General features: G+C 40.2%; 1 protein-coding gene across 3 annotated transcripts in view; it reads left to right on the forward strand.

Moving 5' to 3' along the window:
* dlgap4b (discs, large (Drosophila) homolog-associated protein 4b) overlaps positions 1-19322 on the forward strand; it is a 114038-nt gene that overhangs the window by 15023 nt on the left and 79693 nt on the right. For all 3 annotated transcript variants that reach the window (XM_067587877.1, XM_067587874.1, XM_067587871.1), the window contains exon 2: positions 18770-18836. The gene's annotated coding sequence lies outside the window, so the exon portion shown is untranslated. The remainder of the gene's footprint in view (positions 1-18769; positions 18837-19322) is intronic.

Consider the following 19322-nt stretch of genomic DNA (forward strand, 5'->3'; position numbering starts at 1 on the left):
CATTACAGAGCAGATTATAATGAAATCATGAACAAAAGCATTTGTTTATACAATGACAGAAAACAGACAAATGGCTTTTGGGGCAATGGATTGTAATCTTTATAGATGCCTGTGTGCTTACGCTGAATCATTCTGCATTTCACTCATCACTGCCACCAAGCTGAATGCATGTCATGCATTAAAATGTGACAGGAATAATGTAATGTAAGACAGTTTGTGTGCTTGTTAGCGTACTGCTGCATGACTGGTGGTCTTTCTCCGTCTAGCCAACAGTCATGCCTCGTGTCTCATCAATGGCGCCTAACATTGTTCGCTGACTGTGGCAGGCTAACAAAGAGAGATTAAGAGATCGGTTGGGGGAATGATGCTAAATCGCAAGCGTGGTAAATCAATTGATTTTCAGAAGGAGAGCAACACTGATTCCACCACAGCACTTAGTGTGAATAACAGCTCACATTGACTGAGCTCCTTGCCCTGGAGGTCTTGTATGCTTGTGTATGTGTGTGTGATTTGTATTTTCGTGTCAATTTTATATTTCACTGATGTGTTTGGTTTTTTTTGGATCTCTTTCCTCTCAACAAAACTAAGATAAAACAAAGTATTGAAGGGTTATATTATTACTAAAATTATTGCAGTTCATACTTAGGGTAACACAGATGTCTGTACCAAATTTCATGGCAACCTATCCAGTAGTTCCCAAGATATTTCACTCAACTCATGGTGGCCCCAGAGAAAAAGGAAGGGGATCACCAAAGTCAGTAGGACTCATCCTCTGGGGATTATGCATATATATACAACATTTCATGGCAACTCATCCAGTAGCTGTTGAGATTTTCAGTCTTGACCAAAGTGGTGGACCGATCGACAGTGCAGTCTCTAAAATCACACTGCTACTGTAGCTTAGCTAAAAATCTTCAGGAAGCCACATACAAACCTTCAATGTTTTGGTTCATGAGTGAATACAGTCAGCCTATGTTGGACTGATCAGGTTCATGTGTCAGTGATGCACAGTGGCACATCACCAGAGGGAGATACAGTATATGTCCTGCTCTGTAAGGCCCCAAGAGACCTACCCGTCATGCAACAGAGGTCACACTCAGTGATTTTGTGGAGATCAAGAAGCCCATGAGAACTGTTACTGTGCATTGTGAGAATTGAAATTAATAAAAAAGAACAGAATAAGTAAGAAGAGAAATGTTGAAAATGAATTAGCAGATAGCAGGTAGAAAAGAGAAACATTTTTGCCCGGATAATTTGAAGCACCTGTGCTTGCTCAGTGGAGCACTGTTACAAGATAGCACTGACTGTAACAGGATGGTCATTGTCACCTTAAGGCTGTTTCATACATGTGTCCCCCTCCTGCAGTGACAAGTGCTTATCCTGAAGTGAATTTTCCAGCAGTGATTCTCATGTAATCTTGACCTGCAGTCTCAGGCTGCAGAAGCTGCTCTGCCTCAAGTTAATGGACGCAATATAAAAGGTTCTAATACTGTAAAGAATTTTATTGCACAATGTAGGAATAAAATATAATCTTGTGGCATGACTGCTTCAAGTGGCATTACTATAAGTGCCCACCAGCAGGGTAATGACCAATAAGTTCATCACATTAAGTCCCCAAAGTGAGTGTTTCAACTACTGAGCCATGCATTTACAATGTGGTGCACTGAAATTTTAAGCTAATTTTAATGATATCATTAAGCTGATGGATGGTCAATATAAGAGCTTAATAAAGTATACTGGAAATTATTTTTGATGAGCGACTCAGTAAAGACAAGAACTTGTTTATATGGTTAAATGAATCAATGCATCCTCTCTCATCAGCAGTGAATAGACATTAGCATGCAGCTGTTTGTGGACATAAACTGAATTTTGTTGAGCTTGAAGAAGTGTTAATGTTTTAAGATTAATGACACTGGTGGGAATAATTTCTCTTAGGACGATTGGCTTTTCGCTCCAGTCAATCTAGTGACTTATTTAACATCTCACAGGTCATGTCATGTGACCAAGGTCATAAGCAGACTTCATGATCCGTGACATTGCAAGTAAATACATGCGACTTAGTCCACTGAGCCATCTGGATACCCACTCTGTGTGTCAAAGATGCTGTAAGAAAAGGTTGACCTTCACAACGGCAGCATATTCTGCCCTATCCAGGCCTGTTAGCTGACCTCATGAGCCATGCATATTTGATGCAAAACCTCATTCGACCTTCTCTAAAGTACAAGAGAAAGTATAAGGTGACACACTTCCTGACTTGATGCTTTTATGTCTAAAGTGCCTCATACATGTCGCCTATGTGTGATTTATTGAGGGCTTTGATGTTCCTAAGTGACAGAGCAAATCTAGGCACTGAGTTCCTCATGCTTTAAATAGGCCAACTGCTGACCTAATTGCAAGTACTGCTGTCAGTGGAAATGGGACTGGTGCTCCGATGAGGAGAGGAGGGAAGATGAGAGGAGAGGAGACGAGAGGACAGGAGAGAGGAGAGGAGACAAGTCGTGTTTGAAGATGATAGAAGACAAGCAATGGATGAAGAGAAGTAATGAATTGCTCCTTAACAGAGGGAAAGATGTGGAGGTGGCAGTGTGGCATGCAGCAGATGGCTGTCTAGGTTGTCTTGACGGTGGAAATTGTCACACGTGGTCACCGTATTCACACACACACACACACACACATAGAGGCCAAAAATAGCCAGGCTGTCTCAACGTTACCTCAGTGAAAATTGACTTGAAGAAGAAACTGTTCTTCAGTGAATCTTCAGCCCTGCTGACAGAAAGACAGGTTTAGTTAAGCAGAGAAAATAAAAAGATGTGAGAGCATGATGGTGAACTGGTACCCTTCTGGTGACAGACAGGCTCTAGAGTCTAATGTGTGTGTGTGTGTGTGTGGATGTTTGAGGGAGAGAGAGAGATATAAGAAGAGATTTGCATGTGCCTTCACATATACATTATGTACATATGTGTCTGACAGTTGAGCTTTTGTCAGTCTGTCCCACTTTGGATGATAGGAAGCTATCAAACATAGATTATTTTGAAGTGGAAAGCTTTGATTTGTTTAAATCCATGCTCTGTTCTGAGCAAGCTAATGCCAGGGTGCTCTGAGGTCAGCCTCTGTCTCTTTTAATGCTATTGCTTTATTCCTCCTTTTGTTCCCTCTGCGCTCTCTCTTCTCCACTCCCCTACCCTCTCTCTTTCTCTGCCCCCTCACCCCTCACTTCTCATGCTCCCTTCCCTGTTTTCCCCCTCTCCTCCTGCAGCTGCCACAGTCCTTGTTTTTGACCTATATAATGACCTGGGCCATGTCCTGACAACACAAGGAACCATCAGATTTTGTCTCTACGCCAGCTCTAGCTCTGCTCAGCCATCGGCGATGCGCTGAACATGTGGGAGTTGTATTGTTTAACAAAACCAGATTTCGTCACTGTTGACTCATAGCAAAGCCAAAACATTGATGTGTTTCATGAACAAACTGCTAATTCTTACATAGGCTAGATTCATGTCAGCTCTTCTTTTCTAAAGATAAGTCCTAAAATGAAAGTTTGATTCACCTGCTCTCATGAAGTTTTTTTCAGTTTATTGTGCTAGCATTTGAAAATGACAATAGAAGCATTACGGTGGCAGTGACAGTCACTTAATAGAGTATATATACTGTTAGCACTGATGTGAGTCATGACACCGCAACCTGTTTTTCTTCTGCAGGATTTCATGCACTAGTTTGTATGAACAGCGCAGAACAGTCTCAACTGGCATACGCCGCCATACCTGGAGACATTTATGTTAAATATGCAAGGAAAGAAAAGCACTGATTGAGGCTCCCCTGCTTTTTAGTCCCTTTTTTGTTCTTGTCTAGTTGATCTGTTACAGTGCAGACACTTTTTCTGATTTAAAAATGATTAAAGACAGAGTCATTTCTCGAGGAGAAAAGTAACACACTTAAAAGCAAACTCCACATAACAACAGAAGAGGAAGCTCTCAATGTCTCAGTGCGACATCTGCAACGGGATTAGCAAATTGCTGTGACAGTTTGACATTTGAACCCTAGGGTAGAGCTAGCTGGTAGAGTTAGGCTGTTGATAGCTGTTAGTGATGGGGTCCTGACAGTGCCTGTTGGTATCATTATAAATGTTTGTGCTGCACCAACAGTATCCCCGCAAGAGATTGTGTCATGGTTTTTACCATTAGGGCAGACTTGAGAAGGATTGGCGGCTAATCCTTCAGGGGTTGCCCACGCTGTGAGATAATAGCTGACTTCAGTTGCAGCACTGACACTACACACTTGAGGTAGAAATCTGTGCTGGAGATAGATGGCAAAAATGTAACATACACTGACATCGACACACTTTCTGGTGAATAATTAACATGATTATACTGTTGCATTATTTCACATTTTATTCAGGTTACGCCACGTGTGGCTCTTTTGTAATATTTCAGAGGAATCAAACTGTTTTTTCACAAGGTCTAATCCAACTCAAGCACGGCAGTCCCGGAATATCTGATCTGTAAATCCGCTGCCCTTTCGAAAATGCCTGTGAGAGTTGAGTGTCGACTGTTTTTCTCAGTGACAAAAGCATCTCAGCCTTGGTCGCCGTGAATGTGCAAAGTGCTTTGCAGCAGGTCAGGACATGTGTGTGACAGATAAAGTGTGTGATTGTTGTTCTGTTACTGTTTTGTAAAGTGCTTTATTTTAAATCCATTTCTCTCTATCTTGCACGGCATCATTTGAAATGTCAACCATATCAAATTTTCGAAGTTGCTAAAAATAATCTAGGTGGCTTTTTTCAGATGCTTTTAATGTACTCTGCAAATTCCGAAAATCCATTTGCCTGATAAGCCCGACCTCATTCAGCCTCTTTTGTCTACTCATAAGTGTGCTAATGCTGCATGCCAGCTGTAGCCCTTGCTGGCCAAAATGATATTCAGGCTAACCAGAACCTCATCTGAGCACAGAGGTCATCGAGAGGTCACACTGAGACTGAGATTCATTCAGCTCATTAGAATACGCCGCTGCCACTGCAGCAGGGCTGCGCTATAAGCCAGTGAGTCAACTTCATTCAGCTCATATTATATGTGACATATCATATGACATATCATGTGTTTATGTAAGTTTGTGTAAATCTGATGGTTCTCTGAACAGAAGTGTTTGTTGAGCTTCAGTATTTGAGGTTAAATGATGCTGAGGATTCTCAGGATATTCTGGTGGCAAACAGGCAGTGACGTGGCTTTTCACCCGGAATAATATTATTTGTGAGTAATGAGGATGTGAGCTGAGGTTCATATTCAGGTCATCATGTTTTTTGGTTTTCTAAATGACTCATACACTGTTGTGTTTGGAGATTTGTTTAGATTTGTTTTGAAAATAAGTTCATGAAATCACATCACATTACTATTTGATCATTTAGATATGGATTTTTAAAATTTGCTAGCAATGTGCTTGCCAGTGACTATGATCATTTCAACTATTTCTGTCCATTTTTGCAGCTCCCGTAGCATCATGAGGTTTTATTTTCTTGTCGGATGCAATCTCACCACATCACCACAGCAGAAATATAAAATGACAGGAGGCTGAGGTGGATTGCTGAGATGAGACGCTGCATGCTGAAGAGTTTGCAGGTACACATAGAGTTCCTAATATCCTGAGCTCAACTTTTTCTAACAGCAAGAGTCTGTGGAGCTAATTCCATGTAATTACAATTTTGTGCGCCCCAGGCCCAGTTATGTGCTAATTCAGTTTGCTCTTTGTTTGCATAGTTTACACCTCCACAGTAATCCTGGCAAAATATTGATGTGCCTTCTGTCAAAACACTTTGTTAGATGGTTTTGCAACTTTCTTGTGGATTTGTGCATGTTTGGGAGCACAAATATGAAAGGACTGGCTTGCTATCAGTAGTTTCTGGCTATATTATGTCAGTAATTAACAGTCTTACTTATCTGTGCTGATAATTATTTTATAATTACTTATATTTGTTTTCAGCCTCATATTCCTCTGTTAAAGCCACCTTCATGGTAAGCAAATCCTTACAGCACACTCAATGTTCAGGGGTCAAAAACTGAAGACAGTCAAACTTTGCTGTTCTGAATTTTAATCAGACCCATTAGGAATTTAATTATAAGTTGTTAGGGTTTTACTGTAATACCCACAGTAGATTGTAAGGAGATTTCACTGCTGTGAAGGTCAGTGTGTGTTTACATAGGTGTTGTGTGTGAGTATAGTTGTATATTGATTATCAGCCTGCTGATATGTTATGCTTGTTTCAGGAACATTTTAGCATCTGTTTGAAGTGAAGAGGATGATTTCTCTGGCCAAAAGGTAGCAAGTGCTGCAAATTGCCGTGTTCATGTCTCTCTCTCCCCCTTACTGTCCCCTCTTACTGCTTCCTTTCTGCCTTTTTCACTCTCTGTGTCCCTCATCCTTACTCTTACTCTGTCAAGTGCCCTTGAATGCTCTTTGTCAATGATGGGGCAGAGATCAAGTGGCAACCTCCGTGGGTGAAAAATGCGGTAGTGCCAAAAACTGCAGTTCCTCAATGGCCACTTGAGGCTGGCTCCAAAAGCGAGTAAATCCCCATAGACCCCATGTTAAAATGCCCAACTTTATACCAGAAATAAACATGTTTAAAGCCTGGTACAAAAAACATTTTTGGTCTCTGTAGCTAATTACCCCATTTATGACAACTGTACAGGGGGTGAATTTTTATATAACTCATCTGTTTAAATTTTATGAAGGGTTACAGTTATGCATAATTAAAAGCATGGCCACTTTGAGTGACAGGTGGGTGCCATCACAGGCAAGTCGCTACCATGGCAACAACGTTGGTTAGATAACATAAACATGCCGTTACCCCAGATTCACAGAGTATTGGTGTAGCTGTAGCTGTTGCTATTTCATTGTGTTTTCAGTTCATGGAAGTTAATTGTAACATTTTGATCGCCTAGAAAAGTCTTGTTCAGCGTTTGGTTGTACTAAAAGACCCTCTAAGGAGTTGGATGTTCAGTTTTTTCCGGTAAGTACATTTTGTTTTAATGGTTTTGAGTGTGTTTTCTGGTGGCGAAAATTAGCATTAGCATTAGCATTATCACAGTTAACCATAGACTGTAAACGCACCGTGCTAACCAAGCTAGCAGCTAGCGTTAGGGTCAGCTCCACCCTCTCGTCCAAATATGGTCACCTCTGGCTCCAAAAATCTAAGACGTCAACAGTCAAAATGCAAACATGAGGCTTCAAAACAGGAGTCCACAAAGCAATGGATGACGTCACGGTGGCTACATCCATTATTTTTTACAGTCTATGGCAAAGATACAGAGTTGCTCCCATTCTTCTAGTCCTCCACAGTTAGCTGTTAGAAAACAATTAGTTTCAGCCACACTGCTCTCACTCAGCATTGGCACAGGCAAGACATTTTTGGGAATGTAAATGTGTTTACACTTTCACTATATGCACACAAAAATATTGTTATTATGGTTATTATTGACAGGTAAAATCACCCTGCTGCCAGCCAACCTATCCAAGATGAGATGACAGCTTTATATTTTTCACAGCACATTCATATTGGTAAACAATAAAATCCAGTAGAAAATGGTGTATTTAACTGTGAATTTTATGATTTAAAGCTGCACTTATCAATATTTTTTATATTAACAATAGATCAAATGACTGCATGTAATGTGAAGGGGTCATTTGTAGTGACAAACCCACAGTTAATTATCACCCACATCTTCCAAAAAAAACCCATAAATACTGCTTTAAAATCGGACACTTTGCATAGTTGGATTTTGGTTTGTTTTAAAATGTATTGAACTGATCTACTGTGAGGCAAATGCTGTTCTTTGCTGAAACTTCTGAACTGAAACACAACAGCTTGCATATAAGTTTTTCTGCACCTGAGTGAGTCAGTAGAAGGAGGAAGTGGCCACAGCAGCTCTTAAATCAAGTAGTCTGTTAAAATGAATTAAGTTTTATTTTGCTTTTAGATTTGTTCTCATTTTCTTCTTTGATTAGCTATCATTTACTATTACCAGACAGTAAATAGTGACATGATGTGCAATAAAGTGTTACCACAGATAGTTAGTGTACTTTTTGTTTTCCAACCACCACTATATGAATAAAATAGAGGAAGTTGGTCTTTTCAAGTCCATTGTGGTCTTGAATAACTGTGGTCCCATCCATAGTAAATTGCATACTGCAGTGATTTGTGCAACCTCAAGATGTATGCTTTTCAGTGTATGACATAGAAGACACTGAGGCTCACTGCACTGCAGAGCCCTGAGAAAAAATTTCATGTAGAAAAATCAAAGCCTGTCTTTATTCCTCTCCAATTCAGTGGGAAAATGTTACAAATAACAACCACTGGATTTATGCTGAAATGTTACACATCTACATTTACATTTCGGTGCCTGGAGAAAGTAGGATGGCCCTAATTTTGACAGGCAGCTGTGATCTGCCTACGGCTGTGTGAGTGACGCATTGCAGGCCTGATTGCATCTTCACAACAACTGTGGGCCAGAAAATCTGCTAGAGAAGAAACTATGTTTTCTTTTTGTGCTAATCCAAAAGGTTTCATGATACTGAAAGTTTCAGCCATCATTTCCATATATCTCTCAACTTCCTTTTTGACAGACACATACTGTACAGGACAGTGTTGTCACATTGAGAATACAGCATGAAAACGAATGATTGCTTTCTCCCTTTGACTTATGGATGATGTGATCAAATCCAGTGCTAGTTTAAAACTTCTTTGACTTATTGTGTTTTAGATCTGTGCAGTTAAAGATAAGAAGGTGATAAATTACCAGCCTAGTGTCCTACAGGAACAGCGTTCATAAGACGATTCTACAGAACAATTTATGTCTAGTGCCAACATTCATACAAGTAGTGTGACATTCAAGTATAGGGAGATAGACGTAAGGGTTTTGGCTCTCTAAATGTAACCTTTCCTTAACCATTTGTAATTGGGATATATGGATACCATAAAAATGAACAACTGAAAAATGTTAAAATGTCAAAATCATCCAGAATCTGTTGTTCTCTTTTGTGTAAAATCACACCATCACTGTACATTGTACATTTTGGGTCAGGTCTATTCCAACTGAGTCAAATCAATCATCTCCATATGGAAAACCAATAAATGTCTTAAAATATTGACATGTTAAACAAAGAACATTCAGCTAAGACCTTCTGTGACCTGTCAATATAATTGGTTGGGAAATCCATGATCTTACTGAGTGTGCCAAGATGCGGGAGCAGCAAATGTTATCTCAGAGAAATAGCTCATACCAAAGCAATGTCTGCATCTGCACTTTCAGCTTCACTTTTTGATCAATTCTGCAACACTATCTCCCCACGCTGAAGAAGGTTGAAATCCAACGTTCCTCATAAATGAGATTCAAGAAGACGTGGAACCTGACAAGGTTAACCACATGTAAATTAGAGAGACTGTATTAACTTGTTGCTAGTTTTCTTTTAATCACATCTAATACTAACGGTACAATAGATTTATATATTTTACCCTATCGCTGTTTTTTAGCATATTCAGCTGAGTTGACTGCTGTAGGACAGATTTTATAATAGTGCTGCATTGTTCCTATGCTGCCAGTGAGTGAGGAAAGTTTCATTTAAATTGTAGGGAGAACAGATTCACACTTTAAGCAAGTCAGCACTTCCTGTAGATTAGGAGGGACTGTATTTCATTGTGCAAATTAGACAGATTCTTTTAAATAAGAAAGGGTTTGGAAAATAAAGGTGTGACACATTGCTTCACATTGATTAAATTTGTGTCCTTTTTTAAACACAAAATAAGATTTTTTTTAGAAGACAGCTTTTTTATCGTTGCTAGGTTCAAGAAAGAAACAGACAAAGAGAGAAATACAGAGGCAGGCAATATTATAGTAATCTAAACCAGGGTGATGGGACCATGAATCAGGAGCAAAAGGAGGAAAAAGCTGCCTTCACACCATCACTCTCTCATCTTTAACCTTTTTTTTTTGCTGTGTCCCCCCTTCCCCCTCTCTCACCATAAGCATCACCTAGCTGGATGCTGTCTCCATGGCGATTCTTATGGGTCTCTTTGACAAGGTCACCTTCACCAAAGAGAGAAAAAGTCACTCAGAGAAGAATGAGGAAGGTGATCTTTAGGAAATACAGCAAAATGTTAACATTTCAAGACAAAGAGGAAGGAGTGTGGCTAAAGAGCAGAAAATGAGAGGGAAAGAAAATAAATGGTTTGGATGTCGGGGGGGAGAGAGAGATGTCAAGAGAGATGGGAGAAGAGGATGGAAAGCAACAGAGAAGAAGAACAAGAAGAAAAAGATGGGGGAGGGGTGCATAAACAAACAAACGGATCAGGCTTGTGTCGAGATCAACATGTGCAGTAAACGCTGTATGAAGCAAGTCCAGCTCACAAGTCCACCAGACACGCACTACTTTGGATGAAGCTCCAGATTACCTTGAAGCAAATCACCAGATGCATGTGAAGAAGCCAGCTGGCAGCTGGGATAACATGATTTTCACACACAGTCTTCACACACGTACATACTCCATCATTTCTCCTCATTTGCTTCCCTCCATCTGCCATGGCATAGCTGTCCGCCTTGCTAAAGTTTGCCCACTCCGACTTTACCTGACTGCAGTACTGGCCCGCACCCCCTACAGAGTGTGCTGGAGGTGGCCTTCGCCTAGGGACATCAATATTTCAGGCTCTCTCAGTGCTCTCACTTGGGGGGGTACACAGGCTGCTCGGAGCCTGGGGGGAGGCGCCGATGGAGAGACCGAGTGGGATGGAGAATGTTAGCGCTGGAGACGGATAGGTGAGAGAGAATGGCTATAATATGGGAGAGCAAATGACAGTGTGAGGGATGGAGAGGTAGAAACATTGAGAGGGGTAAATGGATATGAGAAGAAAATGATAGTGTGCATTATAAAAGGGGAAGAGAGAACGGAAGGAGCACCAGGGTGGGTGAGTGAAGAATGAGTTGGTAGAAGGGAGGAGTTGGTGAGAACCATTTTTCTGCAAGCATGCTTTGTTTTTGGACGGATGGCCACTGGATTTGTCAGAATTGTAAATGTACACATATTAGTATTGCATGATGAACTGGAGAGTAAATCTTGGAAAAGACGGAGCAAGAGAAAGAGGAAAATGATTGTGATGATGGTAACGATCTGTGTATTTATGGCTCTGAAAATCCATTTGCTTGAGGAGAACATTAAGCAGTTAATTATCTATTGAAAAAGAACCAATAACACAAAGAGACAGATGACAATACAGAGGGGAAAAATATTAGCGGGCAGGAGACAGGCAGACCCATGTATTCACAGAAAAAATGATGAATGGATAGATTAAAAGATGGATGGATGGATTGAGAGGAGGATCCTGCCTGCCTGCTGATGACAGAGCCTCCTGCCCTCTCTTCCTCCTCACCCTCTCGTCCTTTTGTCTCAGTGTAAAAGAGCTGCACTGGCCAACTGTTGCTACGACTACAGCTGTTGCCACAATGGTGGTCATTAGGGGTCGTTACCATGGCAAGGAGGTTCCCAGGGGCAATCAGAGGAGAGACGCTGCACCCACAGTGATAGTCGATATGTTGAGGTTATTTATGAGTGTAATGCCAAAGCAGTCATCATAGTGAGTTAGTGTTCACTAGCCAATGAGATGTTTACATTGATTAGAATGTAAACTTAATTTTTAACTGACCTATGAGCCCATAAATAAATGGCTGTAATGAAAGAGATTGTAATTTCCTAAAGGGTTGCACATAAATCCAAAATTGAAGCCTTTAGTACATTGTACATAGTTGACTTCTTGCTAAACACTTCTGTATTTAATGTGATTTTGTATTATTGACATATTAAGCATTTGTATTCCATACACGCACAGCATGCAATTCAAAATGTATATTTAATGTTTTCAGTGGACCATTATTTATCTGTACAGCTACAAATCTGTGATGCCATGGCAATATATTCAAAAACAAGACTGAGAGTCTACAGCCATGCTAGCAGCTCTGTGAGGCTTTGAGCTAAATGCTAGGCCAGCATGCTAGCATGCTGATGTTTAGCGAGTATAATGTTTACCATGTTTACCATCTTAGTTAAGCATGTTAGCACACTAACATTTCCTAATTAGCGCTAAATGCAAAGCACAGCTGAGGCTTATGGTAATGGCATTAGTTTTGGTGCCATACCATTGGTCTGACGGCCCATTATTCTGAAACTCCAGTAGTTCCGAAAATGTCCCATTTGACCGAAAGCCCATAGTCCGAAGGCCCGCTATCCTGAAAACAAAAGCCCACTGCTCCGAAGGCCCATTGCTCCAAAAGTACACACTCTCCCTTGACATGCAAGTGATCATTTTAACCAAAACCATTATCTAACCCTAACCAAGTGTTTTTTGTGCCTAAACCTAACCAGTCCTCACCACAGCATTGTCACGCCATAAAACATCATTAGTTTTTCAACAAACATGTCAAAATACACTAAGATATTGAGGGCAAAAGACGACATAGGTAGACTAATTGGAACGCATAACCATAAATAATGGCAGTGTGTCATTATTGGTAATCAGACTCTGACAATGTTTATTACCTGGCAAAAGAGACTTTTTATATATTATTATTACCAACTTTTGGCAATTCCTCTAAAAGTTGTCAAGACATCTCACTCAAAACCACAAATGTGAACCTAATAGTGTCGCTAGAGCAAAAGTCAAAGGTCAAAGTCAAAGTCATTAGGATTTATTGTCTGAGAACCATGAATGTCTATACAAAATTTTGTGCCAAGCCATCCAGTAGTTGTTGAGATATTTCAGTGTGGACCAACATGGTAGGCAGACTCACCAAACAACAGACCGGCATTGTCATCCCAAGAGCTATGCCGCTATAGTGTGGCTAAAAATACAAAATGTCAAGGTATGATGTAGTATCCTCTACTGCATGCATCTGCAATACATTATATATTTAAATCAATTAATCGTCCCCATTTGTTCTAACCATCTGAAATCTGGTTTAAGCATTTTACAGTATGGACATTAGTCATCATAGATGGACTAGTTAAAGAAGTTAAATATGCCAGAGCAAGCTAACTTATAGGGGACAAGAAGTGGAGCATGAAGTAGAGCAGGAAAGTAGCACAGTTAGCAAAGCTAAACTAAAGTGAGTCTCTTGTGCTTTTCTCTCTGGAGTCAGCTTCAGTTACACTGTAACAATGACCAGCAAGATATTTTACCATGATAGGAACGACCAATTATGTACTCTTGCCACAGAAAGAAAGAAAGATGAGGGAGCACTGAGTGACCTCTGACCTGTAGGTTCAGGTCCTCCAGAGAAAATGAGTGTTGTTGTTTTCCTGACATGAAACTGGTTGTCATCTAGTGAGAGTATAGAATATCCTGTAATACTGCATCCCAAGTATTTTGAAGTATCTTAAGTGCGTGTGAAAATAATGTAATGTTGTTAAATAGTTGTCAATACGAGTAGTTGATAAAATATCCATGGTGTGAATATTGAACCAGTCCTTGCCCTCTCAACCATCTAATTTAATCACACTCTGACACAAAGACTTCTCCCTCAGTGCTTTCCAAAACACTTTGGAGGGTGACTGTCCTCATGTATCACATCAGGTGCCTGCATTGTTTTATCAGAGGCCTCACCTAGCCATGACCCACCATTCTGGCTCTCAGCGATTGGATACTTTCGAGCACCCTTACTGAGGTTACACTCCTGTCACTGATAGGAGAGGAAAGGGACAGTGGGTAAATCCTCCACATCCTAAGTGGATTATGGGGCCACTACTCCCTTGGTGCACTGCCTGAGTCTGACTACATTTATGAACGGCTCTGCTGGGAAATGCAAATGCATGAACAGTGTGTGCAGATATCTGATACAAGTGGCCACATTTGTGCATATTTTATAGGAGAGCAAGAGAGAAGGACAGAGGTTTTAATCTGTAAATAGATGTCACCGCAATGATCGCACAGTGGAGTAGTCACTGTTCGCCTTTTGCAATATGAGTGTGAAAAAAAAGAACAGGATTAAGCAGGGAAGGATGTTTTTGCTGATTTACAAAGCAGGATTGGTCAGTCAGATCAAGGCAGGATTGTGAGTTATCAATTGTGAGTGTTTGCAAAAAGATAAAGAGAGAGAGAGGGAATCAGACAGATGAAAAAAGATGGGTGCACAGGGTTTATGAGAAAGCAATTAGACTGAGTGGCAAAACAAAGATGTTGGCGGGCTAACAAAAAGAGAAAGGAGCGATGAATGGATGCGTGTCAGAGATGACAGAGACGAACGGCTGATGAGCAGCAGAGAGAGCTGTGTGGCCTGTAGTGAAATGGTTAGATCTGGCTCAGAGTGGCTGCCTCAGACAGCAGAAAGTGTGTCACAGGAGAGCTAGGCTAATGCACCAGGCTAGTGTTGCCTCAATAGAGTCCCTGCTGCTTTCAGGCCTCCCGGTTAGCACTTACTGTTAGCGCAAGTCATGCCCTGAGAAGCCAAAACAGCATGAGCCACAATGAAGGTTAAGCTCATACATGGGCAAACTAGGCCTGTGGTTAAACTCTCCTGTGAGGATCTACACTAGTCACTAATCACTGCTCAGTCAGTAGAGATCCTTAGATGACCCAAAAAGCAGCGTTCACTGTGGCTTTTTTTTTTTTTTTTTTACGTCTGGTGTAGTGTAAGTGCATACCTGTCAGAACCATTGACAGCTTCAAGTGGGGAGGGTGAGGGACTTCATTAGGCGATCAACGTTTTTAATACCAGTTATTACAAAGAAAAATAAAAAGATTAAACTCACCACTTAGTGGGAAATTAAGCCTGTTTTTACAGCTATTAGTCAATGCGTTGAGAAATCGCTATGGGAGGGCGTTTCCTACATCCATTTTATTCTGAAATCTTGTTTTTGTGGCTGACATGGAGGGAGGAGAAACTGCTTCACACAGGTGTATGATCAGGAAGGGCAGTAAAATCTTCACTGAATGCTGATAGACAGAGGGGATACTCAGCTTTAATGCACTGCAGAAATGATGAGCTAGGGGCAGCTGAACTAAATGTGTTAACAGGAGGTTCGGTCCAGTAGCCAACAACTGCATGGACCGCTCACAGTCATTGAGAATTGCTGATGTGACACCAAATCCACACATACTTATGATGCATAGGTGTTCAAAAACAATACAGGATGAAAGAAGCCCATGACCCATGATACATACAAAATACCCTGCACAAGTCCAGATCAATCATGTTACATGCATTAGAAGAAGAGAAAGACAGCCACTCTGACCAGACACATGTAAAATGACAGGATTTTAATTAGATTTAATCTATTTCTTGTATCATATTCTTATTCATTGCAGTGTTAAAAATGCTAATCGGTTTTTCCAGATCCCCCCCCCAAACTCGAAATTTTGTCGCTTCCAGGGAAGCTAATGTCTGTTTAATGGAAGCTAAACCCCCCAGTTGTCATTCAAACACTGGTGAAAAGCATCAGAGGTTTGGAACCAAATATCAGAAGAGAAAAACCACTTCAATGTGCACTTTCAAGGATCAATACAGTATTAGCAGAGTTATTGATCTAAGTATATGCAGTGGTACTTACAATGAGTCATATTAATTTAGGCTTAAAGGTAGCTTGTGGGGTAAACAAACAGTTTTGGTTTAAATTCACAAATTTTGGTTCAATTTCCCATCAAAGCTTACTGTATACATCCTCAAGGCCTAACAAACATGTTGATTATCTTACTCTGTAAATAATTTGCAAAGTCTTTCTCTCAAATATTCTTAAGTTAAAACTTCAGACTAGCTATGATGCATGTTTACTAAGTACTAAATTCCAAATTAATCAAATTCTGATAGTGAAACAGGTCATTTCCTGGGGGTTGTGACACTCAGAAAAATGTACCCACCATTTTACAGCTACTCCTTTGACCACTAGTCACAGCTTGGCGCACTTCCTGGGGGCTTGAGTAAACAGTGCTAAGGAGGGCGCTGCTTTTAAATCAGTCATTGACTCAAGACAAGCAAGTCATCAGTCAAAGACAAACCTTCAAGCAGGTGGCCCTGTTGTTATGGAGATGCAAATCCCTGACGTGCTGGGCTGACGCGCCGAGTCAAACCGAGTCAAGCCAAGCCAGCATATGTGTATGGAAAACCCCCATAAGTCTGTGCTACAGGGTGTGTCAGAACTGATGCTGAGAAAATTTTGGCGCCTGAAAATGTTCGTCTTGATCTTGTTTCTGCTGTTTGTAATATCACTCTGGGAAAAAAGGCCTCATTATTGCTTCAGTCTCATGAATACCACAGACACATTTGATTATGGCTGCAAGCTGCCAATTATGCTTCAGGCTCCTCATCGTGTCCCAGCGGACAGCTTCTTCCATTTGATTTCTTGGAGCCTTTTTCATATAAAAGAGGGAGATGTAATTGTATTGATCGAGGACATCTGAATCACACGCACACATATGCAGATATAAACAAAGACACATACATACAGTTATAATGTGACTAAATCATTCAATTGTATGAAAATACTGCCACACTGAACTTACTTTGGCCAGGTAGACCACATGGCTGACCTCCAGCTAATGAAAGATGAACCCAGTTGCAAAGCCCAAAATGATGTTAGGAGTGTATGAGGTCAGGCATTTAGCCTGCATCAGAGCCTTGAAAACCCGCAGGGAGCTCCAGCTTCTCTAATCAAGCAGAGGTCAGGTGAAGGTCAGTTAAGGCCCCTGATCAGTCAAGGCTCTGTGGTGCACATCCAATAACCATCCAGACAGCATCATTAATGAACCATGTGGAGGATGCTAAGAAGAACTACCGGCAACTAGGCAGCAATAGTTTTTTTTTTTCTCTCAAATGAAAACTCCTTCACAATGCTGCAATATGAAACCTTCATCATCTTCTTATTTAAATATCAGAGAAAAGACAACTGACTTCCTTGATTGGATTTTTATGACTTACTGTCACATCTTTTAAACTGAGTTAAACACAAGTAATTGATAGGGAACTAGAATAGTACAGTATGCATTGAAAGTTTAAAATATACAGTTCAGTTTAATTAAAGTTCAGCTTTATTATATGAATTTTATTATATCATATTGTTCCAGTAGCAAAAAAGCTTCGGGGCCAGTTTGTCAAATATCACATGATCATTAGACTTTCCTATAAAATGATCAGTTATGGTCAAATACAAGACAACTCTGATGCTGCTTCTGTTGATTTATAACTTAGGAGGCTCCGAGGTTAATTAGGAGTAGCACAGTTTCTATCAGTGACAATGTTGTGACTCATCGGAGGTACAGTACATTTAAAGTCTGCATCATTTAACTGTTCCAACTAGAGAGATTTAATCCAAATACAGTGTATGCTGGGAAGTGCTAATAAGTACAGAGGGACATTTATTGAACTCACACTGTAGTTTCATCTCACAAATCTTGAACTCATTAAGTTTGGAAATTGTTCTGAAGATGTTAACAAAAAATATAAGTTGACCCGACTTTAAATTGACAAAATACCTTTTTATATTATTATTGATGGTAAAGATTTCTTTGTTTCACTAGATTGCATGAGTCAACTTTTGTTAATATAACTTACATTTGTGTGTATCTAACTAAAAGGCAGCATCTTCGCTTATTGTGTGACAAGGCACTCATTTTAATGCAAATGTTGACATTTCTGACAGTTTTTTTGAGATCATGTTCACTTACATAGCTCTGAAATGCTAATAAAGCATCACCAATGGTTGCAGTGACATTTTCCTCTAGTTGCTCACTGTGTATTGTGGCTGGATTGTGTCAAACATGCACTCACTCACAGAGTTTTGATTACATAGCCAGTAAAATTCTGAATCTAGTTGTTGAAGAACCTGCAGCTGTTTTCAGCAACCTTCAATGAGACAGTTAATGTATCCAGGTGTAATCAGATCAGAATATAACTATAAAACAATAAGAATAGCTTTTAAATAACAGAAGATGCCCTTTACAGTGTTGCAGGTCCAACTGAACCAAGGCTGTCCTCAGGAAAAAATCTGTCTGATATTTCTGCCCGCGTCACAAAGGTGTTTGTCTCCAGAAATAGTCAAGTGTTTGCATCCCACCAGGCTGCAGTTGACGTAGCTCATAATACTTGATGATAGACTGCCACACCATCCTAAAATAAGAGTTTGTGTTGTGCCGACTTACACGTTGAACTTGTACAAGCATTTGTTGTAGGAGATGTTAGATTCTCTCAGTGAATGTTTGTTTGTGCTGCACTTAAATCTCTTAGCATCATAGGTACACAACATACTTAAAAAAAAGACACTCAGGGGGCTACCTGTTTGCTACTGTAGTTAAGTCATACTTTCCTACTGTTAGTGAAGAATCCAAAAGTCATATTATGTGGGTGGAAAAAGGTTTCTGCCGATTCATGATATGGTTTCCTGGAGTTTTACTGCCTCAGGAAGCATTTTCCTAATCTAATCTATGGTTTTTAATTGAAATGTTTTATCTATAAAGATGTGCCACTTTGCCTATCTGTAAAAGGTAATTGATTTTCCAAATAAAGAAAAAGTTAGATAAAAGCATTTATTTCATTTGTCAAGACAATAGGAAGTTCTGAAGACAATGAAACACAATGCACTAGCCAATAAAAAGTCATCTGAAAATAACAAGGTGAACACAGCTTTTTGGGGAATTGAAAGTTTAAGCAATTTAACTTTTTGTAATGTCAGACTTACATTGTTATACACAGAAAATGTGTACGGTTTGTCGCTTTATTGACGCTGATCAGCTGTCTTTCTGTTACAGGATTTCTTCCTCTCTGAGCCTGCTCTTCTTAGACCTCAACAACAAACTCTTCAGTCCATCCAATAAGGTACAGTACATCTGGACTTCTGTTTTTCTCCAGCCCCCAGTGCAGTGATATTCTGTCTTCATTTAATGCATTTGTTTGCATCTTCTACCCTGTTGGTATTGCGAACGGGCCAAGAGAGCCAGTGCTAATGAGACAGTGGCCTGCTTGATGTTGATGCTGGATATCGTGAAACGCCTGAACCACCAGGAGAATTAGCTCATAGGCTACAGAAAGACAGCATGCCTTGACCTTGTACTGTAGATTGAACTACGATGGATCCTCAAGACATTTAGACTGAACGAGGCTGTCAAACAAGAAAAAGAAAAAAATGAAGCTGTGGGAGGCAGAACTTGTTGTCCTTTGTTCGGGCTAATAAATCTCTGAGGGCTTTTGTTTGCTGAGGCTAAAAACTGATCAGAATAGAAATGTCAGTGTATTTGATTTTAAATAGTTTGAATGTAACATGAGTACAGTAAGTGTAGCAGAGTTGTGTTGTTGCTTGGATGA

This window comes from Thunnus thynnus, chromosome 4, assembly GCF_963924715.1.
Source record: "Thunnus thynnus chromosome 4, fThuThy2.1, whole genome shotgun sequence".
Taxonomy (NCBI): Eukaryota; Metazoa; Chordata; class Actinopteri; order Scombriformes; family Scombridae; genus Thunnus; species Thunnus thynnus.